We start from the raw sequence: 26396 nt of genomic DNA on the forward strand, positions 1-26396 counted from the left end.
AAGGCATATGATCTCCCAGCAATAGAATATGTGATTTTAACTGTTTTATCATTGCTTAATTCACTTGACCTAAATTTTATGCACTGTACCCCTTCCCTCCACCCTCACATTGGTCATCCTAGTGACCAATGTATACAAGTGAATAACAGCAGGACAGTTAGGGCTAGAGAGATCTTCCTTCAAACCAAGTTAACTCATTTATTTACAAAGTTGATTACATCAACTTAAATGCTGAAATCCACCCCAGCATTAAGGCAAAAAAAAGTAAAGTTGAGGCTGGGCACAGTTGCTCACACCTGTACTCCCAGCACTTTGGGAGGCCAAGGTGGGTGGATCATGAGGTCAAGAGATCAAGACCATCCTGACCAACATAGTGAAACCTAGTCTTTACTAAAAATACAAAAATTAGCTGGGCGTGGTGGTGCATGTCTGTAGTCCCAGCTGCTCAGGAGGCTGAGGCAGGAGAATCGCTCGAATCCAGGAGGCAGAGGTTGTAGTGAGCCGAGATCACACCACTGGACTCCAGCCTAGCCACACAGCAAGACTCCGTCTCAAAAAAAAAAAAGGAAGGTTGAGGAATAAAGGCTGCTTAGGTCAACAGAAACTATCAATTCAGAAATTGCTAAGCAGAATTATGTATCTTTATATTAAGCAAATATACTGCACTGGCATGTGTATATAACTCAAGAATCATCCCACTGGACAACTGGGATGTTGTCCCAACATTTTATTAATCAGTTGATTGACCTTTGAACAGACTTACTAGAATACCTGACAATCAGCAACCAAACAGAAACAAATCTTTACTTCCACACAAGCAAGGTTTCAAAGTGAGAAGAAAAAAACTGCCACACTTGAAGGCAGTGTTATTTACTGTGGCAATTTTTTTTTCAGCCTTTCAGCTTGCACTACATAAAATTTACCATTATCAGGGAGATCCTCAGAGATGAGCCCCTGGTACTTTTCTGCTACAGTTTTAGAAGCTTGTTCATTCATTATCCTCTGAGATTTATCCAGGATTTCTTGCTGTTTACAGCCTATCTGTGGTGATCACATCTCATCTCCAGTCACCTGGGCAGTGTGATCCTCCATGTCAAGGGGCTGATGGATACAAGGGGTAGTTATGGCACAGGGATCTCTTTTAAGTCGAGGAGTACTGCGTCCACCCTACTTTAGAAACATACACATTAGGTGTCCTTAATCTTTCGGGGTCATGAGCCTATGGTGTCACAACTCCCTAGAATCACAAAATCTTGAAAGCAATTTCTTAAGTCTATTCATGCACCCCTCAATGTAGGTGGATTACCTAGGATTCTTCAGGTCACAAGAAAAAGGAAATCTAAATCAAACTAACTCAAGTTCCCTAACCCCCAGGACTCTGTTGTCTTAAGTAAATAATGTGCTTCAGGCACATTTTGAGTAGTCTGCATCATCAAGGCTCTCTTCACTTGGGGCTTTATTTTTAGGATCCCTGTGTTAGTACCATAGCAACTAACTGTTCCAGGTCAATATCCTCCCAGATTCAAGGCCACAGGAAAGAAGGTGGTACCCTTCTCCTGACACACCAACAAAACTCACAGTAATAATTCTAATTTTTCTGACTGGGTCACATGCTTGTCCCTGAATCAATCACTGTAGGCAAAACGATGTTATTCTCTATTTGCCCAATCTTGGGCCACGTGCTGACCCCAGGAGCCGGGGGTCAAATCTGCAAAGGAAAGGGTGGTGGTAGTTAAAGTAAATCTAGGAGGCTCTTGGGGGAAGACAGGTGCATGGGTGCTAGTTACAAACTCCCAATCTACAGACTGAATTTAAGTAGACTAAACCTTTGCATTGGAATCTTAGTATCACAGGATTGTAGAACTCAAGGAAACAAAGTGATCTTAACCAGCAATTCTCAAAGTATGAACCTGGGGTCCTGGAGTTCCTGAGACCTTCTCTGGACTCCCCAAGATTGAATCATTCCCCTGCCCTGTTTCAGGCCCCGAGGTCTCCCAGAGTTTGGTCATAACATATATGTTTATGTGACTGGTATCCTCCCCATGACTACAAGCTCCATATAATTAACGTCCACGTCTGCCATGTCTGCTGCACGCCTGGCATGCTTCCTGGAAGTCAACAGTGTCTCCTGGATGAGAAACTGAATACATTAAAATACAGCCATAACACCTGGATATTTCCTTGGACCTTTATCTGCAAATGCTTTCTTACCAAGTGAACCACTAAAGACTTTGTCAATCCAATCTTCTCAGAGGTCTAAGATGTTACAAAAGTAAAGACATTGGATTCTTACCCACCAGCATGGCTCTAGCAGCTATTATGACAAAGCACGGAAATCACTCCGAACCTACAGCCAATGCCAAACCAAAAGAAGCAACATCATCATCACAATACAGTCATCAATTTACCTGGGCAAAGGGGATGCTTGGTTCCCCTAGGACTTCACACATTCAGATGTGGGCAAAATTTAAGACAAGCAGCTAAGATACCAGAGGGCAGAGAGTGAGATGTCAGTGATGATAAGGCAACTCAAACCCTAACAAGGCATGATGGCTTAGACACACTAATAAACCCTGAGACAAATATGATTTTTCAGAAGTTCTTTTCCACATTTCAAGGTGACCGTTTCAACCTGACCAGATCACTCCTTTTATTCATTCATACAAAGATGGAAGGCATCAAGTGCCTTTAACACCTACCAACCTAAAGGAAATACAGAGAGCAGAGGAACATGTAAACTAACACCACGGGGATGGGATCAGGTAATCCACACTATGGGAAACTACAGGGCAAACAACCCAGTTTCTTCAAATATAAATTCCAGGAAGAAAGAGAGATGAGGAAGTTCAGGAAGGAGGGGAGAAATGAAAAAGGAATTTAATAGATAAAAAGAAACATAAAAGACCAATTGTATTAGACTGTATATTCAGTTTTGTATATTGCTATAAAGAAATACCTAAATCCAAGGCAGGCAGATGACTTCAGGTCAGAAGTTTGAGACCAGCCTGGCCAACATGGTGCAACCTCGTCTCTACTAAAAATACAAAAATTAGCCAAGTGCGGTGGTGCATGCCTGTAATCCCAGCTACTCCAGAGGCTGAGCCAGAAAAATCACTTGATCCCAGGAGGCGGAGGTCGCGGTGAGCTGAGATGGCACCACTGCACTCCAGCCTGGGCAACAGAGCGAGACTCTGTCTCAAAAAAGTAAAAAATAAATAATAAATAAATAAACAGAAATACCTGAGGCTGGGTAATTTATAAAGAAAAGGGGTTTACCTGGCTCACAGTTCCACAGGGTGTACAGGAAGCATGATGCTGGCATCTGCTGGGCTTCTGGGGAGGCCTCAGGAAGTTTACAATCATGGTAGAAGGTGAAGGGGAGAGCAGGTACATCTTACAATGGCAGGAGTATGAGGAAGACAGAGTGTGAGGGTAGAGGTGCTACTCACTTTTAAACAATCAGAGCTTGCGAGAACTCACTATTGTGAGGACAGTACCTAGTGAGATGGTGCTGAACCATTTGTGAACCATTGCTGAACCTGCATGATCCAATCACTCCCACAAGGCCCAAACTCCAACACTGGGGATTACAATTTGACATGAGATTTGGTGGGGACACAGATCCAAACCATATCACCAACCAAATACAATGTGTGCACCTCACTTAGATCCTTATTCAAACAAAGAGAAAAAATATTTCACAACATTTGGCAATTAGTAATTTGAATACTGGATATTTGACAACTAAGGTATTACAGCTAAATTTTTTAACTTTAACTGTTTTAATCATATATGTTTAAAATACCCCTCTTAGATGTAAATATTGAAATATATATCATATAAAGTGATTTGACATCGAAGAATTATTTCATAATAAAATAGGAAGGATGAAGCTAGTGGGCCTGGACAGAATTAAGCAGAGTTTGCAAAAGTGGATGACGGTACAATGGGGTGTCTTATGTTATTCTGTCTACTCTTTCTATGGTCCATTATATTTTCTAGAGGAAAAGGAAAAAAACTTCCTCAAAAGCAGGGATGTTAGCTATCTTGTTCTGTTCTATTTCCAGTGCCCAGCACAGTTCCTAATACATAGTAGGAGCTCAATAAATATTTGTTAAATGAAGGAGAGAACATTTCTTATTCATTCCACTAGTCCAAGGCTCATGGGAGCAATGTGGTATGCCATATAAAGCTATATAAAGCCTTCCACAGCCTGCTTCTCCTGACACACACATTGCATACACTGTTGTCAACAACCTATCTTTATTCTCTTTCTCACTGTCATTACTGTTACACCTCCAGGTGGCTTCTCCTGCAGTACTGACAGCTTTTATACCTAATCTCTATTTTTATGAGAAGGCAATAAAACAGAAAAATCCTACCCAAAGCAATCTACTTTTAAAAAATAAAAAATATTTATTGAGCCTGTACAATGTGCCAGAGCTGACCTATAAGCACTGAGGATGCTTCGTGAACCTTCCATTTTTAACGATGGACACACGCCTCCTTCCCCAATTTCACCAATGAGAGGTCATAGTGCACACTGGACTCCAGAATTTAAGAAACTGGGTATGAATCTTGGTTCTGCCACTTACCAGATGGTAGGACATTGGATGAATCATTTAAACTGTGCCTCTGTGTCCTCACTGATAAAATGAAGAATCTTTTAAAATCTATTTCCTAGAGCTCCTACCACAATGCCAAGTACAAAACAATCAATCAGGATACTGATTATTTTTACCACACAATTTTTTTCCTTAGGAAAATTTTAAGAATTGTTTTAATTAAAAAAGGATTAAAAGTTATTTTGCCAAGTCACCCATGCCTAGCCTACGTCCCTGTGAATTTGGAACTTGACATAATTTCAGGAATCCCTGCTCTGCCTTTTCCCTAAGCCCATGTGGGATCTTGGAGGACGGATGTAAATAATGGCCAGAGCTGCAGATGTGCAAATAGCAGGGCTTGCTTTCACATCACATCTGGCCTGCTTTCCAATTCCTAGGTGGCCAAGAGTGATTCACAAGTCCAAAGCAACATGTCTTCAATGAACATATACCATTACATGAGTGGGAGAAAACGAGGGGCCCAGCAGGTATAGAGGCCCCAGGTTAATTCCCAAACTACAGCTGTTAGAAAACATGTGAACAGTGCTGGAGACCTTAAGAAAGCTGCATATACAAGCCAACTAAGTTGTAGAAAGAATTTGTGTGTCTTTATCTTCAAAAATAAATCCGTCCTCTGCTATCAGCTGACCCAATCTCTTTCCAACATTAATGAATTCATGAACAAAGAAACAGACACAGTAGCCCTCCATTCCCTCCTTAAGTTGTCTGCCTAAATACCTTCTACATCTAAAGTAGCATTCAGAGCTTGGGGGTTTTACCCAGAAAGGCCATGTTACTACAAGTCATGGCTATTTTCTTGCCTACCAATAATTTAACCTCTTAGTAAGTTATAAGAAATATCTCTTTACTGAAAAATGTCATATTTTTTTCTGTCTTAACCTCTTTTGCTACCAGACACCAAAGCATCTGTGGGAATATTTTAAAATGTTGTAAGATTACATGGATACTAAATACTTCAAAATTATTCCCTGAAAGAAGCATGTCTGTACTCCCTGCCCCCAATGAGCAAACACACACACAAATGGCTTAAGGTAAAACACCCATAAAGTAAAGAAGAGGGAAGAGTAACTTATCTTCAAAAGCGCAGACACAGAAAATGTATTAAGCGCTCTTAGAAAGCATATTGGTCTGAGATGTTTTAAAAGTTTATCTTTCAAAATCTAAGCCTGAGGTTACTTTTGGGAAAACTAATTTAAGCATGAAAAGAAAAGAGCTTATAGCTTATCAATTAAACATTTTGACCCATGGCACATTCTTTTTTTCCACTAACAGGCAGGGACTCTTCTCATCTTTAGAATCTGTCTCCCATTTGAACAATACTTCTTTTAAAGAACTATCCTTAAAATCAATTATTTAAATACTTTAACCTAAGCAGTGGTTGTGCTGAAGCTGGCTTGTATTGGCTGACAAAAGTAGCACTTCTCCCCAACTTCGCATTCAGTGACTTCATATTGGTAGTCTGAAATCAACCATGGTGGATACATTGACACCATGGAAATCAGCAAGTGCTATAAATCAGAGCTCTTTCTTCCCTAGACAGTCAGTAGTTAAATACTTCCTAGCTACTAGTGAGGCTAAAATGCCCATCAAAAGGGAAATGTTAAATAAATTATGGCACAGTCATGCAATGGACTTCTAAAACACCTAAAAGGTAATATAAAACTATATATTCATCAATGAGGAAAGGTGTCAACAGTATTTTTAAGTTAAAAATATAGATAATTTTCAGCCAGGCGCGGTGGCTCATGCCTGTAATCCCAGCACTTTGGGAGGCCAAGGCAGGCAGATCACGACATCAAGAATTCGGGACCAGCCTGGCCTGTATGGTGAAACCCCGTCTCCACTAAAAATATAAAAATTAGCCAGGCGTGGTGGTGCATGCCTGTAGTCCCAGCTACTCGGGAAGCTGAGGCAGGAGCATTGCTTGAACCCGGGAGGCAGAGGTTGCAGTGAGCCAAGATCGTGCCACTGCACTCCAGCCTGGGCGACAGAGCAAGATTCTGACTCAAAAAATAATAATAATAAAATTTTTGAATTTTATATATATATGCATATGTATTTTATAGGTATACCACTTTAGTAGTTGTATATATGTGTAGATGTGTATGTGCACATATATACATGCATGGTATACACATATACATGCATGGAAAAAAATACACCAAATGGTAAAAACACATTATCAATGACTGGAAGGATTATGACTGAATTTTGTTTGCTTAATTTTACTTTTCTGAATTTTGCAAAGTTTTTAGAATGAACAGCTATTATTTCATAACAGGTAGGAGATCATACTAAAACTTAAATAAAAAGAAATCAATATTATTATACTGGCATAAGCATATGCATTTCAATGCCAGTATTATGAGCTACTTATATTTGGGATAAGAAGTAGAAGGGAATATTATTTTTAAACATGTGCTGAAAGAGACTGGATATCAGCATTCTGTGCAAATTCTTACCTGTTACTTTTGGCTAAATGAGCTTTCATCTGCCTCTGGGCTAATTAAGTATGGCTACTCAGTCTGATGAAACTTTGAAAACAAAACATATACAATTGAGAAGAATATTTTTCTTACTGACCTTAGTTATTATTACATATGCTGGCCTTCATCATTCAACAATTGGTACATTTTGTGCCCAACTCAGAAGACCAGACCCAGCCTGACATTTATCAGCATGGATTTTAAAAAACTGTCTCTAATTACATTAAGGGCACTGTATTGAGACATCAACGCTTTTGCAATTAGGATATGCTAACCATCTCAGATCCTCCATAAACCCTTTGTAGTGGGTTTTAAAGATGGAAAACACGACTAACTTTAGATTTCAAATAGTTCTCTTTCTAACAGTTTTTAAACACATTATCAGTAACATTACTGAGAGGAATAAGGAAGCCTTTAAAAATAAATAAAAGGAAATTTATCCATTCTAATAGCACTGCTCTCAGCAATGTTCTTCAGTTTCTCCTCATATTACCTGACCTGCTCTAATATGAATTTGTGCCACCATCCCCCGGTCTGCTGCTCCTATAACAATGTTTCCTTATTTCTCAAAGAAGTTCAGCATCAACCTTGGGGTTCACTTTCTATAATCCAAAGTAATCACCTGATTAAAGGTTTTTAAAGTAAGGATTTGCTTCATCCAGTCCCAAGGAACCAGGGGCTGGTTACAAATCTAAACTTTCACAACTATCTGGGTAGCTCTCCTTTTTTTTCTTTCCTATATTCTGTGCTTCTCCCTGATACGGGAACAAAACAGCAACATTCATGACCAAGAGCCTAAGAGACTTTCAGAATGTCGAAAGTTGATGCCAAATTGGGAAGTAAGACAGTAAGTGGGGAAGACGTAGGAGACAAAAACAACTACTTCCATTTATTAATCACTTTACACTATGCTAGGCACAGCACAAAGAATACTACAAAAAAAATTTTTAAGTCTCTTTATGTTCATAAACCTCTTCAAGAGGCAACATTATCACTTGGAACTTAGCAAAATGACATAATGCCAAAGTCACACACAGCTAGTTAACAACACAGCCAAACTGCTCTTGCTCCGAAGCCCACTGCCTTAAGCTCTATACTCTGCTCGCTCCACGCAGTCCAGGGTCTAAACTTTGAAACGCCTTGGACCTAGGATGGCTGAATCAAAAGGGTCAAACACAGATGGGTCAGACGCACCCTTACTTCAAGCTCTACTCAACTACATTCTCTTACACTAAAGTCCCAAGCTACAAGCTTTTGGCATGGAAGAAGCTGCATAATGTTGTTGAGATAATTATTACAGAGAGGGATACTTTTTCTCTTGTCTCTTTTCAGTACTCAGAAGTATATTTATATTCACATTTATATAACATTTAAGTTATTTTCCCATTATATTATTCTAATTGCCTGCAGCAAAAAATTTTTTAATGTTATATGTAAAATTAATAGCATCTTTATGTCTATCATGAAAACAGGCTGAAATCCATCCAAAAAGATTCCCTGAACATTTCCTTCCAGATGAACCAGGAACCACTCACTCACACAAAATACATGTTCAACTAGAGTTGATTTTATAAGATATTAATTAACATAGCTTCATTCTGCAGTGACAAGAGCCCATCTGCTTTCTTGGCATTGGAGAAGTGATGGACTTCAAATCAGCTTAAGGGAGGCTTGAGTCTGGAATGACTTCCATCTGCAACTAGTTCTTATCTAGTTCTACTTTTCACTGTTAACTCAGCATATCTTATCTGACTTCTTCAACTGGCCAGAGGAGGACCATCAGGTTCTGTCCAAACCTGGTGAACATCAAGCACCAACATCACAGGCTAACTGTGGAGCTGAACTTTTATAGGAGGAAGGAGAAGGTCTATCCCACAATAAGATTTCTCACCACCCAAACTCAAACACTTTTTTATGGCTAAATCCAGTCTCTGTACTGTTGTAGTTCTCCAGGGTAGTATATCTCACATCTATGTATTCTTTAAACAGCTCCTTTTTTCAGTTAGCAGTAAGATGGGAGACTGAAATAAAAGGAATGAGCCCTATTGATGTCACTAAGTGGTTAATGATAATGCTGTACTTTCCAAACCCCAAGGGCAGAAATCTAAGCAAATTAACACAGTTTAAAGTTTTAAAGTCAAGTAACAGGCTGAATAATGGCCCCCTGATGATGTCCACGTTCTCATCTGCACAACTGCAAATGTGTTACCTTACATTACAAAAGGATTTTGCAATTTATGGTAAAGGGTATGGACCTTGAGATACGGGGATTACTCTGGATTACCTAGTCGGGCGGATCTAATCACATGAGTTATTAAAAACTGAGAACTTTTCCTGTTCTATCAGAGAGATGGGACAGAAAGAGAAAAGATTACAAAAGGAAAAGGAGCTCAACCCTGCTGTGGCTGGCTCTAAAAGCAGAGGCAGAGGGCCATGAGTCATGGAATGTGGGTGGCCGCTAGAGGCTGGGAATGGCCCTCCACTGACAGCCAGCAAGAAAAAGGGGATCTTGGTACCACAACCACAATGAGCTGATTTTGCCAACAACCCAAAAAACCAAGGAAAAGGATCTTTACCCCAGAACTTTTAAAAAGGAACACAGCCCTTTCAACACCTTGATTTTAGCCCATTGACATCCACGTCAGCCTTCTGACCTTCACACATATAAAATAATAAATTGTGTTGTTTTAGCCATTCTGTTTGTGGTAATTCACTATAGCAGCAACAGAAAATTAATATATAGGCTCAGGCAAAATGAAGAGCATTTCTGAACACCTTCTTAGCCTCTTGGTCTTTAAAATCAAAAGGAACCAATTGCATAGTGCTATGGTCTGAATGTCAGTGTCCTCCCAAAATTCCTATGTTGGAACCTAATACCCAGTGTGATAATATCAAGAAGTGGGGCCTTTGGGAAGAGATGAGGTCATGAGGGCTCCGCTCTCACGAATATGATTAGTGCTCTTCTAAAGAGGCTCAAGGTTGCTTTCTTCCACCCCTTCTGGCATGTCAGGAAGGCACAATCTATGACGAAGAAGACCTCCCCAGACATCATATCTGCTGGTGCCTTGATCTTGGACTTCCCAGCTCCCAGAAGTGTGAGCAATAAATTTCTCATGCTTGTAAATTACCCAGTCTAAGGTATTTTGTTATAGCAGCCCTAATACACTAAGACACATGGTATATTGCTTACAAATGTTTTTTAATAAGCATGAGAGTTGCACAAAACCTCATTTGCAACGTCTGCAATGCCAAAGACAGCTGTAGGTGTTGGGGAAAGTCTCTGAGCCATTACTCTCAAAGATATTAAATCATTCCAGGCTATTCTGAAAGCCAAAGATAATTAAGCTTGATCAGGAATCTCAAGTTTTTTTCCAGTGTAATATGTTTGTATAATGGCAAAACTATGGCATGGATCCCTACATAAACAGCTGTGCTTTCAGTAGGTGTTGACTGACTCTACCTCCAATTCTACTTTGGATTCAGCAATGCTTACAAATAAACTGTTTTATTAGTCACAACGGTATCTACATACAAGTGAACAATGACATTCCAGACACACGTGAGATCATTATTTATGCAGATGAAGCCTGGTACACATACAGAGGCAAAGACCTTTCTGAGTTCTGACCACCAGCACTGCCCAGATCTTTAATATGAAAGCCAGTGTCGTGGATTGAAAACTACCATTAAGGTCTTGGCACATACTGTGTCAGAGGGAACATCTGTTTGAGGCATCACAGTTTTTCTAATTTCCACCTTAAGGATAAGTCTGATTTTGGAATCAAATCTTCCTGAGGCTTTCTGTGTAATGCTAAAACCACACCTGGGGAAAATCTTATGAAAGGAGAGAGAGAAAAAAAAAAACACAGAGAGAGAGAAAGAAAACATATAAAGTTCACTTCCAAATAAAGACATGGGGTAGCTATAGCTGGCATAATTTAGTTTATCAGCAACCAACCAATGATTGGTTCAACCACGGCCCCAGTAACAGCTCTCATGCAAAACACAAAATATGTTTAAATCAATGCTAAGTTAATGGGCTGCCACAGCACAACTTCTCTCAGTGGACACTATTTCACACCAGATTTCCATAGCCAGATTCTATATCAGACTTCTTATCAATAGAGGTGCCTTAAACAAGACTGACTTATATTTGCTATCAGTTTTCCACTGATTTATGATTCACAGTATTATATTATGCAATCTGTTAGACAGATTTTAATAATCAGATGTGTCCAAGTGATGAAACATGGGACTGCTTGCCCAAACTTTACCAAGGTTGTAATACCCTCCATGTTTTCAGTAAGGTAAATATAAGGAAACAATGGGACCTCCATTGTTTACCAGGAGTCCCACTTGTGACATCTGCTAATACAAATGAAAAGATTTATAGTATTAAACTGAAGCAAACAAGCATGCAAAATTATGGAGAGGGTGACCATGGGTGGTTTTAGAAAGGTTACACAATATCTTTAAAATGTAAACACATTTAGACTCTGCCAGTAATCAGCTATATGCACTTTTAGCAATTGGACCTCTCTGAGCTCCAATTGCTAAATGATATTCCCCTTTATTTGTGAAATGAGGAGACTGGTCTGCATTTGATTCTGCATTCTAAATTCATGAATGCTAAGTGAATTGGCAGTGTCCCTAACGATGACCTTTTTGTCCTGTTCCTCACTTCTAACTTCATGCTAGAAGCCAGCACATTACTCTGCAACTTGCCACTGACTTAATGGACAACTTCAAGCAAGTGTCACTTCCCCAACAAGCTTCAGTTTCTCCTTCGCTAAGAGCCTCCTCCGCTAATTCTGAGGAAGATGAACAGGGCTACCTGGCAAAAATTTTTTACAGAATCCAAGTAGCGTTACCTGGATGTTTTGCATCAAAAACTAAAACAAGTACAGGCTGAAACCCAAAGCTAGTGAGTTCATATTCCTCCGTGCTTTTAAGGATGGAGCATGTGAAGAGCAGAAGTATAGAGATAAAGCATCTTATTGTATAACCACATACACGGTTGAACTTAACCACTCTTCCAAAGTACACAAAATAGAACACTTAATCCATAAAGGAGATTTGAAGACTGGCCTCTAACTCTTGAAAGTTGGCACGCTACCACTATAAAAATGCCGTTTTTGAATTAAAAAGCAAAGAACTAAATGACTCCTGGTCTTAAGATTCAGGCAGGAAACTCATTGAGGCCAAAACAAAAAAATTCCACATAGATTTTTGCAAATATTTAAAAAACATCTACTGGAGAGAATTTACTTGTATGAATGGAAGTTTTAGATAAAATGCCTCTCTGAAATACATTTGCTTTAAAGAGAAAATAAAAGGTGGCAGTCTCTACTACAGATTTGAAATTAAAAAAGGCAAATCTGAAATGTGCCACCACATATGTGGGCCACAAGGTTACAGATTGCCAAAGTTGCAATTCACATACTTTACCCATTCCTGGACTTACTGAATGTTGAGTAATAATTGTGGGGGCCTTGCCTTTCATATTGTGCCAATAATCTCGAGAGACCTTACATTACCATTTGTCAGGAGGTCTTTAACGTTTTGCTGTCATCATTCAAGAGTGCCTTTTGGTCTCTGATGTTTCCAACCAGCCCTCTTTTTCAGAGCACCTTTCTCTTGACTGCCCAAATATTAATGTTTAATTGCAGCTGGAAAGGCAACAACTGCACAGCCATCAGCATAAATCACAGTGCAGATCCACTAGGCACCACATTTAACTGGCAGAAATGATGTCTCCCAAATCAGTGCCTGCAAATGCAGCTGGTTCTGTGCAGTCTTTGTGCCTTATAATTTGGTTAAGCCCTTTACAAATGATGCCAAGGGAGCGGCTAAGAGAGATTCTTCAAAACAATAAAGACTTCCAGTGTGGTTTTAGCACATGTAATGAAACTGAACACACTGAAAAGAAAACTCCTAGGGAGGGAGAATCACAAAAGAATAAAAGGCTTACAGCAATTCCTCATAACCAAACTGCTAGCATGTCTCTGAATACGACATGCTCTTCCATGCCTATCTGCTTGGCAAGTAACTTCTGTTCATTCATCTTTCAGGACTCCTGGATGAAGCTAGATGCTCCCTTCTCTGTGCCACAAAAGCACTCAGCCCAAAGCTTCTCTTCCAACAATTACCATGTGTTTTGGAGCCATTCATTTTTCTGACCATCTCTCTCAGAAGACTTGAGCCTCTTATTTCTATACCTCCACATCCTAGGGCAGCTCCAGGCATACAAGAGATATTTAATGTTTACTGAAATGACTACCCATCAGGCAAAGCATCTGCCTTCAATCTAACCATCATGGTCTCTGTCCACTTCGATGAAAATGGCAAACCATTATGGATACTATTTTGTTTTCAAGTCTGGTTATTATTACTCAATGTGGTGGAGCTTGAATCCTACTCACTGCTTTCACCCAGTATATGACTGTATCAAGGAAGCAGATTAAATATGCATTCTTACTATATTTCACTAAAATTCTCACAAGAATTCTACAATGGTGCAATTACATTCCCATTTGTATGGATGAAGTAAATGAATGGAGCTTGGGAAGGTAAATAAATGACTTTTCCAACATCTCCAAACAGGTCAATCAGTAATAGTGGGTGAGGACTGGAATGGAGGTCTACTGAACTTCTTTTTTTTTTTTTTTTTTTTTTTTTTTTTTTTTGAGACAGAATCTCACTCTGTCACCCAGGCTGGAGTGCAATGATGTGATCTTGGGGTCACTGCAACCTCCGCTTCCCGGCTTCAAGAGATTCTCCTACCTAAACCTCCCGAGTAGCTGGGATTACAGGCGTGCACCACTACGCTCAGCTAATTTTTGTAGTTTTAGTAGAGACGGAGTTTCACCATACTGGCCAGGCTGGTTTCAAACTCCTGACCTCAAGTGATCCGCCCGCCTCGGCCTCCCAAAGTGCTGGGATTACAGGTGTGAGCCACCACGCCTGGCCTAGGTCTACTGAACTTCTACACCCATACAATACAATCTCTCTGGCTTCCCCAGTAGCATCAGAGACCAATAGCATAGTTACAACTCCAATTCAAAACAGAAAGACTGAAGATGAACTTTCACTGAATGTGCAAGTATATGTTCAAATATCTATTTACTAGTGTAATCATTGATGACTTACCTATTTGTAAGTCTTTACTATGTTATATAAAATAGAGAATATTCATTTTTAAATTCCAGGCTTTATGAGATTTTTGTTGTGTTATTACAACCAACTTGAAGCAAGTACCAGCTTTTTTCCACAAGTTAGGTGGCAGGCTTCAGCATGCTTTTGAGCATATTCAACCTATTACAATCTGAGCTCCCAGAAAAGTTTCCTTAATTGAGTCAACAATTACATGAAGCCAAAAGTTGGCTGAAAAGAGAGGAGCTAGATCTCTTAGTTCCATTTGCATGCAGGAAAAAGTTTATGAACTTTCACAAGCTCCCCAGTGCCTTTCTGTAGCAGTGAAAATATCTTTAGATTACTAGTACACATGACTAGCTATGTAACAGAAATCTACAGTCCATTTGCAAATTCTTACTCAGCACCTACTTCCCTAGGCACTGGGGATCCTGTGGTGAACACAACACATGTAATTCCTACTTTTCTGCAGCTGAAATTCTTACGCCTAACACCAGCTGATAGATAAACAACAAAGGTAACTTCAGATAATAAGTGCTAAGAAGAAAATAACAGGACGGTATGAAAGTAAGAGGAGGTAGGAACATGAAGATATTAGCCAAAGGAGGTTCTGTAAAGGCTACTTTAGATTGGGTAATTACAGAAATTTCTGAAATGGCATTGAATTTAAAGCTCAGAATGAATCATCCAGGAGAAAAATCTGAGGGAAGAGCATTCCACACAGAAACCTCAAACAGTGTGAATGAGCTTAACATGTTCAGGAAATAGCTCAGGAAGTCCAAGTAGCTGGAGCTATCTTTCTCTTATTGATTTCTACTTTGATTCTACTATGGTTGGAGAATATACTCTGTATGACTTCAGTTCTTAAATTTCATGCTTTGTGTTACTGCTCATAATATGGTTTTTCTTGGTATATGATCTCTAGGTGCTTAAAAATAATATCTATTCTACTTTTGTTGGGTGGAAGGTCTATAAATGCCAATTAGATTCAGTTAGCTGATGGTGTTGAGTTCTTCCACATTTTTGCTGATTTTTCTCTCTAGTTGTTCTATCAATTATTGAGAGAGGGGTTTTGATGTCTACAACTATAATTGTGGATGTATCTATTTCTTCTTTCATCTCTAGCAGTTTTTGCTTCACATATTTTGCAGGTCTTTTGTTTGCTGCATAGGCATTTAGAATTGCTATGTCGACATGGTGGAATGACCCTTTTATTTATCATTATAAAACGTCCCTCTCTGTCTCTGGTAATTTTATTTGCTATGAAGTCTACTTTATCTGACGTTAATACAGCCATTACTGCTTTCTTTTGATTGGTGTTTGCATTACACACCTTTTTCCATCCTTTTACTTTGAACCTGCCTATATTGCTTCATTTGAAGTGAGTTTCTTGAAGACAGCATATAGCTGGGTCACGTTTTAGTCCACGCTGCCAATCTCTTGTCTTTCGACTGATGTTCTTAGACCATTTGCTTTTAATAAAACTGTTCATCTGTTAGGTCTTAAGGTTTTTATTCTATTTTTTGTTTTCTGTTTCTTCTCTGTTTTTCTTTTCTCCAATTTACTTTTTCTACCTTGTTCTGGGTTACCTAAACTTTTTTAAAAGCTCTATTTTGGTTGGTCTATAGTATTTTTGAGTGCCTCTCTGGTACAATATTTATTTTACTGTATCCAGGGACTAAGTACTATGTAACTACCTTATTCACATCAAGGAAACAAGAAACTACAGTTATATGATAAGGATGTTAAAAAATTCATTGGTTCAGACTTGTCTGGCAGGAAGAGAAAATAGTGTTAAAGGGGCCACTTAATAGCAATGACAAATGTACCAGCAAGTTAACTTGTGTCAAGCAAGTAGAGAAAATATTCACTTTCAACCCAAAGCCAATGAATTTCCTAATCCCATGCATTTGCATTTCCTGAGTTTCTGATTCTTGCCACTTTAACAAATAGAACTCACGAGTACGATAAAGGCCATTCATGATAAGCCGGTGTTTGAAAACAGACGACTATATACAAGAAATCAACGACTCTGTCTGGTGTATTTACTTTCATTGCCAGATAATATTTGCACTAATATTGTATTTTTGTAGTGAAAAACAAGAAATCTAAACTATTTAAATGTAAATGAGAACATTCTTATTTTACACTATTTACAGACCATTATTTGGCAGATTTAAGAACTTATATTTACAATTTTAGCACCCTCTGCACCATATATAGACTCTGCCGCCCTGTGCTTGAAACCAGAATGCAGCCCTTCTGTTCAATCGCCCTGTTTCTCCCTTGCAGATTACATTAAGCACCTTGTTTATTCCTGTTTTAATTATAAAAATTGGTATGGTAGATAAGAGATGAGAGCAGAACTGAAGTCCACATCACTGCAGGCAAGCAAGCTGGGGGTTACCTGCTCAACTGAGGACCCAGTGTCAAGGCACAAGTTTGGTGGCTTGTGGCATGTCATCCACATTTCCCAAGGGGCACACTGCTGTGCTGTCATCTACCAACCAGACATTGCATTGAGCAGGTTGTCAGACCAAAGATGGAAGGGAGGTACAACCATTCCCAAGTAAGGGGTAAAAGGTACAGTGCATAACATTACAAAGCCAAAGAAAAAATGATGTTGTCGTTGCAAAATGTGAATAGTTTGCTCCATGAACACATGCAAGATCTGAGTCAGAAGAATAAACCACTCTACTCAGTGATATGTTGGATGGTAACAAAGAAATAAATCTAACTCTGCAGGCACAGTATAATCTTCATTCACCTTTCTGGTTTCTTAAAGAATCTCTAAAGTATAAAATGGCTGAGGACTAGTGGCTTAGTGATAAGGATCGTGAATAAAGGACAAAAATAAGGAAGCACAGGACAAAGACAGGACCAGATGGGTATGACGAGACCAATAGGAAAGATGATGGTTGTCTAAAGAAAGGGAAAGAGGCCGGGCGCGGTGGCTCACGCCTGTAATCTCAGCACTTTGGGAGGCTGAGGCGGGTGGATCACGAGGTCAGGAGTTCAAGACCAGCCTGGCCAGGATGGTGAAACCCCATCTCTACTAAAACTACAAAAATTAGCTGGGCGTGGTGGTGGGCGCCTATAATCCCAGCTACTCGGGTGGCTGAGGCAGAGAACTGCTTGAACCCAGGAGGCGGAGGTTGCAGCCTGGGCGACAGAGCAAGACTCCATCAGAGAAAAAGAGAGAGAGAGAGAGACAGAGAGAAAGAGAAAGAGAGAAAGAGCAAGCTGTGCTTTTTGTGGAGCCATCACTTTTGTAAATATCTGGTGCCAAAAACACCACACCTGCAATCATCTGCCCTGGCTCACTGTCTTTGAAACTGTTAAATTGTAATATAAATGGGAGGTGTTATAATAAGAAGAATAATGCCACCATCTTACATACCTGTGACCTTTCCTCACAGATAGGTCCTAAATGTGACACCTTTTGGAAAAGGTTCCTAAGAAGTAACTACTGACACCATCAAGACAGAAAAAATGAAGGTTTTCTTCAATGCCAAAAAAAAATCAAAAACAGAGAACTTGCTTCTCCACGAAGTATTATGGTACCTCAGCTCCAAGAAGACACAGGTAAGCTATGGGAATCACCTCCTGCTAGAAATAACTCCAGGCAAAAAGGCAGATGTGTGCCTTCCTGGCCCTGCCCTGCCATTTCTACAGCAGCTGTCTGAACAACCCCACAGATGAGTATCAACTTCAGCTGCCACACCTGCTGACGGAAGATAAAGCACAATATGAAAATAGGGATGGTTGATGCCACGACCTCCCAGAGATAGGAGAGTTCCTGGAATTCTTCCAGCAACATTCTCCACTGCCCACACACCTGGAAAGTCAGATGACCATTATATCTGTCCAGCTCACACTAGGGAACCACAGCCAGTAGATGCCTTTGTCCTCTGCTTCTATAAAATATGCCACGACCCCACCCAGCTGCTTACCCAACCATGGGGGCCAACCTCCTGATGCTTGGTAACAGTGAGCATCTTCTCTAAGGTATAAACACTAAATATGAATGCAAAGCGCGAAGTAACTCAAATTTGCCATTTTCTTTCTTTACATTTTTCTTTTAAAAATCACAGGAGTGGTTTCAGTCAGCATTTAAATCTATGTTGGTCTGTTTTGCTCATCTCTGGTGTCCTGTTTGATATTTTTAGCTAGTTCCTAAAAGGCACAACCTCAAATTTCACACTTCCTTATTCGTCTTTAAAGGTCTAATACAGGGTTTCTCAAACTCAGTTTGACCAACCCATGAAGGTCTTATTTTTAAACTTTTTATTTTGAAAAGATTTTAGGTTTACAGAAAGTGGTAAAGATGGAACAGATTGGGAGGCCGAGGCGGGCGGATCACGAGGTCAGGAGATCGAGACCATCCTGGCTAACACGGTGAAACCCCGTCTCTACTAAAAATACAAAAAATTAGCCGGGCGTGGTAGCGGGCGCCTGTAGTCCCAGCTACTCGGGAGGCTGAGGCAGGAAAATGGCGTGAACCCGGGAGGCGGAGCTTGCAGTGAGCCGAGATCGCGCCACTGCACTCCAGCCTGGGCGACAGAGCGAGACTCCGTCTCAAAAAAAAAAAAAAAAAAAAAAAAAAAAAAAAAAAAAAAAAAAAAAAGATGGAACAGAGAAGTTGTGCATACCCTTCACCCAGATTCTCCCACAGGTTCCATCCTACATAACCGTAGCACAACTTCAAAGCCGGAAAACTGGCATTGCAATATTTGGGTATGAGTTCTATGTTATTTTATCACATAAAGGTTTGTGTAACCACCACCCCAATCAAGATACACAACTGGCTGGGCACAGTATTTTACTAAAAATACAAAAAAATCAGCTGGGTGTGGTGGCGCACGCCTGCCATCCCAACTACTAGGAAGGCTGAGGCAGGAGAATCACTTGCACCAAGGAGATGGAGGTTGCAGTGAGCCGAGATCCCACCACTGCAGTCCAGCCTGGGTGACAGAGTGAGACTCAAAACAAAACAAAACAAAAACAAAAAAGATACACAAATATTTCATCACCACAAACATCTCCCTTGTGCTACTCCTTTAGTGCATACACACCTCTCCACAACATGCCTGGCAATATTATGTTTTCATCTCTATAATTTGATCATTTCAAAAATATTACATAAATAGAATCATACAACATATGACCTTTAGAGATTGTTTTTTCTTCACTCAGCATAATGCCTTTGAGATCCATCCAAGTTATTGTGTATATCAATAGTTTGTTCCTCTTTATTGTTGAACAGTATTCCATGGCATGGATGTACCACAGTTTGCTTCACCGTTCAGCTGTTGTAGCACACTTTAGTTGTTGAACATTATAAACAAAGCTGCTATGGACAATCATGTACAGGTTTTTGTGTGGACATAAGTTTCTATTTCTCTAGGGTGAATGCCCAGGAATATGACTGGGGTCCTGTTGTAAATGTATATTTAATTAATTAAGAAATTGACATATCATTTTCCAGTGTGTTTGTACCATTTTACATTCCCACCAACAATGTATGAGAGACTCAGCTTCTCTGCATCCTCACCAGGATTTGGTGTTGCCACTATCTTTTATTTCAGCTGTTCTCTGTGTAGTAATAACACATCATGGTCTTAATTTGCATTTCCCTAATGGTTAGTAATGTTGAACATCTTTTTAAGTGCTTACTTGCCATCTGTGTTGTCTTTTGCCCATTTTATAATTGAATTGCTTGGTTTTTAATGTTCAGTTCTGAGACATCTTTATAAATTCTAGATGAGTCCTTTATTAAGTCACGCACTGCATAACATTTCAGTCAACAACAGACCACATATACAATGGTGGTCCCATAAAACTACAATGGAGCTGAAAAATTCCTATTGCCTAGTGATACTGTAGCCATCATAAGATTCTAGCTATTCATGTGTTTGTGGTGATACTGATGTAAAAAAAACCTACTGTGCTGCCAGACATAGAAAAGTACAGCACACACAATTATGTACAGTGCATACCTGATAATTACGATAAATGTTACAGTTAATGTATTTATTATATTATACTTTATATCATTATTTTATAATGTATTCCTTCGACTTTTTTTTTTTAATTGACTGTAAAAGAGCCTCAAGCAGGTCCTTCAGGAAGCATTCCAGAAGAGGATATTGTTACAGGAAATGACCGCTCCATGAGTGACAAAGGCGCAAACACATTCAATGGAGGAAGGACAGTCTTCAACAAATAGTGGCAAAATAAGCTGAGCCTAAGCTCATCTTTAAATAAAAATTAACTCAAAATGGATCAGAGATGTAAATGTAAAATATAAACTATAAAACTGTTTAGCTAAAACACAGGAGAATACCTTCAGGACATAGGGCGTGGAGAAGAATTCTTAGACACGACATTGAAAGCATGATCCATAAAAGGAAAAGACTGACAAACTGGACTTTATCAAAATTCAAGACTTTTGCTACACAGAAGACCTGTGAAGATGAAAAAATAAGTTATGAACTGAGAGACATTACTTGCAAAACAAATATAGCCATGTTGTAAAGCATCTTTACGACGTTGAGTCTTCAATATATGCAATGAGGTATCTCTCATTTAGATCTCATTTAGATCTCATTTATTGTCTTTAATTAGCACTTTATAGTTGTCAGCATACTAAATCTGGTATATATTTTGTTAGAGTTATACCTAAGTATACCTTTTTGTGGAATTGTAAGTGGTATACATTTTAAACTCAGTATCCATGTGGTCATTGCCAGTATATAGAAATAGTATTGATTTTTGTAAGCTTATCTTGTATCCTGTGACCTTGCTGAACTCCTTTATTAGTTCTAAGATTTTTTTTTTTTTTGGTAGATTTCTTAGGCTTTTCTCTGTAGACAAAGATATCACCTGCAAAGATGTAGTTTATTTCTTCATCTCCAGAGTATATGTTTTGTATTTCCTTGTCTTGCCTTACTACCCTAGCTAGAAATTCCAGTACTGTATTGAATAGCAGTGGAGAAAACGGACATCTATGCTTTGTTCACTGCCTTAGGCAGAAGGCATTCGGTCTTGCACCATTAAGTACAATGATAGCTCCAGGTTTTATGTAGATACTCCATATTGAGTTTAAAGAAGTTTCCTTCTATTCATACTTTCCTGAGAGATTTTATCATGGATAGGCATTACATTTTATCAAATAATTTTTCTGCATCAATTGATATAATCATGTGATTTTTCTTTCTTAGCCTGTCAATAAGGTGAATTACCTTGATTGATTTCTAAATACTGAACCAGCTTTATATCCCTAGAATACACCCTTCTTGGTCATGTTGTAGTACAATTCTTTCAAATAGTGCTGGCTTTGATTTGGTAAGACACTTTTAAGGATTTTGGTGTGGGTGGGGGGTGGCCTAGATTCATGAGGGATATTGTTCTGTAGCTGTTTGTTTGGTTTTTGTTTTTAGTATTATCTTGGTCTAGTTTTGATATCGGGATAAAACTAGCTTCATAAAGTGAGTTAGAATTATTTCCTCTTCTTCTATTTTCTGGAAGAAATTATATAGAGTTGCTATTAATTCTTTTTTAGACATTTGCTACAATTCTTCATTGAAATCATTTGGGCCTAGAGATGAGGGAGAGCCAAATTACAAATTCAATTTCCTTAAAAATAATAGAGCTATTCAAATTATCCATTTGATAGTAAGTTGTGGTAGTTTGTGCTTTTCAAAAAATTGGTCCATCTCATCTCAGTCATGAAATTGATATGCGCAGAGTTGTTCAGAGTATTATTCCCCTAGATGTTTTTGGTATCTGCATGGTGACATCAACAGTGACAGCCTCCATTTTATTTTTTATATTAATAATTTGTATCTTTTTTTCTATTTGTTAGTCTTGCCAGATATCCGTCTATTTTATTGAACTTTTCAAAGAACTGGCTTTTTGTTTCACTGATTTTCTCTATTGTTTTCTGTTTTTAATTTCATTGATTTCTGTTATCTTTATTTCCTTTCTTCTGTTTGCCTTGGGTTTATTTTGCTCCTCGTCTTCTAGTTTCTTGATGTAGGGGCTCCAAACTGTTACTTGAAATTTTCCTCTTTTCTTTCTTTCTTTGTTTTTTTGTTTTGTTTTGTTTTGTTTTGCTTTTTGTTTTTGTTTTTATTTTTTTGAGATGCAGGATGGAGTACAGTGGTGCGATCTTAGCTCACCACAACCTCCGCCTCCCGGGTTCAAGCCATTCTCCTGCCTCAGCCTCCCAAGTAGCTGGGATTACAGGTGACCGCCACCACACCCAGCTAATTTTTGTATTTTGAGTAGAGAAGAGGTTTCACCACGTTCACTAGGCTGATCTTGAACTCCCGACCTCATGATCCACCCGGCTCGGCCTCCCAAAATGCTGGGATTATAGGCATGAGCCACCGTGCTCGGCCAATTTTCCTCTTTTCTAATATAAGCATTTAGTGTCATAAATTTCCCTCCACCAGCCTTTTTGAACCAACACAGGGTTCACAGGAACCTAACTGTATATTCACATTCCTTAGCATCAGGTCCCGAAATTTAGAGAATAAAAGACCATATTACAACTGGTTTGAAATGAGCCAACTCACAATGCCTAAGGCGCAACTGGGGTTCATTTCAAAAAACAGGATCCTTATCTACTTTGGTACTATAGACAAGAAGGAACTCAATCTTACTAACAAAATATCTAAATAATAAGTAAATAAATATCAGTTTGAGCATTTTTATCAGTCTACCTTTCCAGTTCCTGCTCCAGACCTCCACTATATGAAGTGTATTGACTCAAATTTTTACTGCCATTTCTCAAACGTCAAAACAGATGTCAATGCTCTGAGTCATGGAGCCCTTTCCTAGAGAGCAAGAAGTAACTGATCTTCTCTCCTGGGTGTCTAAGAGATAACAAAAAATACCATCTTTTTGTAACACTACAATTTACAATCCAGTAAGGGAGGAGGTGTTAAAGATTATTTAATCAAGTAAAGGAATTCACACCTGTTTTCTCTTTCTTTTTTAATGTTCCATATCCCCTGAAATTTTATAAATGTGTACTTTTTTTTTTTTGACACGGAGTTTTGCTCTTGTTGCCCAGGCTGGAGTGCAATGGCGCAATCTCGACTCACCACAACCTCCGCCTCCCAGATTCAAGCGATTCTCCTGCCTCAGCCTTCCTGAGTAGCTGGGATTATAGGCATGTGCCACCACGCTGGGCTAATTTTGTATTTTTAGTAGAGACAGGGTTTCTCCATGTTGGTCAGGCTGGTCTTGAACTACCGACCTCAGGTGATCCACCCACCTCGGCCTCCCAAAGTGCTGGGATTACAAGCATGAGCCACTGCGCCCAGCCATAAATGTGTACTTCTAACATAAAATTTAATCTGGCTGAAACAAATATTTGGACCATAGCAAAATGCTTCTCTATAATTTGTTCCTTCCTTTCTTTTTTTCTAGCAAGCTTCAGAGCCAACAGGGCGCTTCTCCTGGAAGGTGAAGTCATGGTGACCTACTGCTCTTTATTCAGTCTGACATGTATGTTAATCTTCTCTACTTACTCTTAGACTGTGGAATATGATCCTTCCAATGGGAGACAGTGGCTTTTCTCTTACACTTTTCCCTGTCTCCTCACCATAAATAAAATGAAAACTGAAACATGTCTCCCCTACCAAAAAATCTCTGTCCCTTCTTACACATCCATAATATATAGCTCCTACAATGGTCTTCAATGATCCCCACCTCCTGGTATTCATAACCCTGAATACTTTTCTCTCCATAAATGTAGTATTGGCTTATTGACTCAATTCTAATAAAAAGAATTGATCAAAAGTGATGGATGTCACTTCTAAGATAATGTTATAAAAAGATTGTCTTCTGTCTTAGGTGATCTCTCATTATCTCCTGGATCCTTTTTCCTAGAAGGATCCAGATGCCATATTATGTGGCAGCCCTGTCAAGAGGTCCACGGAATGAGGGACCAAGGCCTGTCAACCAGGAGAATGATCCTGGGAAGAGATTCCCCCACCATCCCAGCCAAGTTTTCAGATGAGACTGCAGCCCAACTGACAGTCTGACTGTATCTTCATAAGAAACCTGAAACTCAGGATCCCAAGTTAAGCTGTGTTCAGTTACTGACCCATAGAAACAAGGAAATGCTCAATGCTTGTTGTTTTAAGCTAAAAACTTGTGGGGTAAAGTAAATAAACATCAGTTTGTAACATAGCACTAGATAACTAATGTACTTTCTCAGCTACAGACTTCCACAGCCAAGATTAAGACTTATTTACCCATCAGTTAACTCACTCATTTCCAAAGACCCCCAGATTCTAGAGGACCCCTTCTTCGTTTCGCTCTCCTCATCAGGTTCCTGGTATAGGGAAATAAGTCATCACCATGACTTAAACAGTGTGGACTGTTTTGTTTTGTTTTGACATCAAAGCAACCAAAACAGAATAGAACTAAAAGAAAGCAAGGTTTAAACTTTTAGTCCAGTTTCAACTCCAGTCTCAGCAAAGCTCTGAGAGAAGAGAGTTTTATGGTCAAAAATGTTTGGGGCTCTTCCCCTAAATGGCCTGAGGTGAAAATGGTTCACCATTCTCTTGACCCAGAAACCCCCACAAAAAGCATGCAAATTGACAGGTTAAAATTTTCATTTTCACTGCAAGAACACCTGTGGAACCACCCAGGCCATCGAGGGTATGCAGATATGAAAGCCACCAAGTATCTAGAAGATGTCACTTGACAGAAGCAATGTGTGCCATTCCAAAGCTACAACAGTGGAGTTGGTAGGTGTGTCTGGGCCAAACAGTGGGGCTGGACACAGGGTCGGTGGCCCAAAAAGAGTGCTAAATTTTTGCTGCACATGTGTAAAGATGCAGAGAGTCATGATGAACTTAAGAGTTTGGATATAGATTCTCTGGTCATTGAGCAGATCCGGGTGAACAAAGCACCTAAGATGTGCTACAGGACTTGCAGAGCTCACACGGTCAGATTAACTGATACACGAGCTCTCCCTGCCACATCTAGATGATCTTGACTGAAAAGGTACAAATTGTTCCTAAAGCAGAACAGAAGGTTACACAGAAGAAAAGGATATCCCAGAAGAAACTGAAGAAACAAAAACGTATGGCACAAGAATAAATTTGGCATAAGATAAATCCAAGTAAAACAATTTTAAATGTCTGGAGAACACTACAAGCTATGTCCTCTTCTCAGAGAGCCCTGAAGTTTTAACATATTGAAAGCTCTGATCTTGCCAAAGAACTCCACTTAACTTCAAAACACACCCTCCACACACATCATGATCAACTGAGATCTTACTGAACCAGAATCCTAAATGGCATACTTCAGGAACAGGGGTCCAGAGAAGCAGTTCTCAAAGTGCAGCTTAAAAAGAAACTGAAAACCCAATTCATGCAAGACCTAGGGCTTATTTTAGAGCGTTTTCCAGTGCAGATTGGATCCAATCTAAACACATAGAATTAAATTACGAAAAATGATACAGACTATTACCTACCAATCACCCACTAAAGGACACCCCAGGGATCCCTAACTCCACTCTTAAAGTTTAGGAAGACATCAGCACTCTTTGTGGCCATGCATTAATTTGCTCAACCCTTTCCTTCATCTGAGTATTTCTTCTGCCCATTGAAATCCTTGGGCATAGGCGGGGCACGGTTGCTCACACTGTAATCCCAGCACTTTGGGAGGCCGAGGTGGGAGGATCAAAAGGTCAGGAGTTCGAGACAAGCCTGGCCAATATGGTGAAACCCCGTCTCTATTAAAAATTAGCTGGGTGTGGTGGTGCACGCCTGTAGTCCCAGCTATTCAGGAAGGTGAGGCAGGAGAATCACTTGAACCCAGGAGGCGGCAGTTGTAGTGAGCTGAGATTGTGCCACTGCATTCCAGCCTGGGCAACAGAGGGAGACTCCATCTCAAAAAAAAGAGAGAAGAGAAGAGAAGAAAAAAGAAAAGAAAAGAAATCAATCCTTGGGCACATAGATTGTCGTGGTTAAGATGATGGGCCCCTGGAGTAACGATGAACTTGCTATCTGACCATCACTTACTATACATGTCAACTAATATCACTAAGTTTCACCATCTTTATCCAAAAATGAGCATAATAATAATATCTACCACACTGGAATGC

The 26396-nt window shown here is 39.5% G+C and overlaps 1 protein-coding gene and 1 pseudogene across 33 annotated transcripts in view; one reads left to right on the forward strand and one right to left on the reverse strand.

Moving 5' to 3' along the window:
- MAGI1 (membrane associated guanylate kinase, WW and PDZ domain containing 1) overlaps nt 1–26396 on the reverse strand; it is a 675392-nt gene that overhangs the window by 453942 nt on the left and 195054 nt on the right. The gene's annotated exons all lie outside the window — the stretch shown is intronic.
- Nucleotides 200–25387, forward strand: LOC129397410 (large ribosomal subunit protein uL22-like; annotated as a pseudogene).

Source organism: Pan paniscus, chromosome 2 (genome assembly GCF_029289425.2).
Source record: "Pan paniscus chromosome 2, NHGRI_mPanPan1-v2.0_pri, whole genome shotgun sequence".
Classification (NCBI taxonomy): Eukaryota; Metazoa; Chordata; class Mammalia; order Primates; family Hominidae; genus Pan; species Pan paniscus.